The sequence below is a fragment of the Lottia gigantea genome (assembly GCF_000327385.1).
Source record: "Lottia gigantea unplaced genomic scaffold LOTGIsca_98, whole genome shotgun sequence".
Taxonomy (NCBI): Eukaryota; Metazoa; Mollusca; class Gastropoda; family Lottiidae; genus Lottia; species Lottia gigantea.
This window is the reverse complement of record NW_008711162.1, coordinates 267,394-268,120: the sequence shown is the minus strand read 5'-3', so window position 1 is coordinate 268,120 and position 727 is coordinate 267,394.

Below are 727 nucleotides of genomic sequence, written 5' to 3'. Positions count from 1 at the left end.
AGAGATGCACAAGGATGTGTCAGTTGCTTAGTCGAGTAATTATTCCCATTGACCCAGTCAGTTCCGATGATCCATTAACAGTCAATAAATAATCAGTTTCTGTTACTTACCATTAACAGTTAATGAATAATCAGTTTCACTTATTTACCATTAACAGTCAATGAGCAATCAGTTTCAATGATTCACCATTATCAGTCAATGAATAATCAGTTTCAATTACTTACCATTAACAGTTAATGAATAATCAGTTTCACTTATTTACCATTAACAGTCAATGAGCAATCAGTTTCAATGGTTCACCATTATCAGTCAATGAATAATCAGTTTCAATTACTTACCATTAACAGTTAATGAATAATCAGTTTCACTTATTTACCATTAACACTCAATGAGCAATCAGTTTCAATGATTCTTCATTATCAGTCAATGAACAATCAGTCTCAATGATTCATCATTAACTGTCAATGAACAATCAGTCCCAGTGGCTTCACCATTAACAATTAATACATAATCAGTTTCAGTTATCTACAATTAATAGTGCGTGAATAATCAATCTCAATGATTCACCATTGGCAGCCAATGAACAATCAATCCCAGTGGTTTAATATCATCTAATATGAGGTTTATTTGCTGCAGTCAAACAAGGTACAAATATGATGTTTTGGATGTGTTAAAAGAGACGGCAACAGTCCCAGTGATTCACATTAACAGTAAAGTTGATGAACAA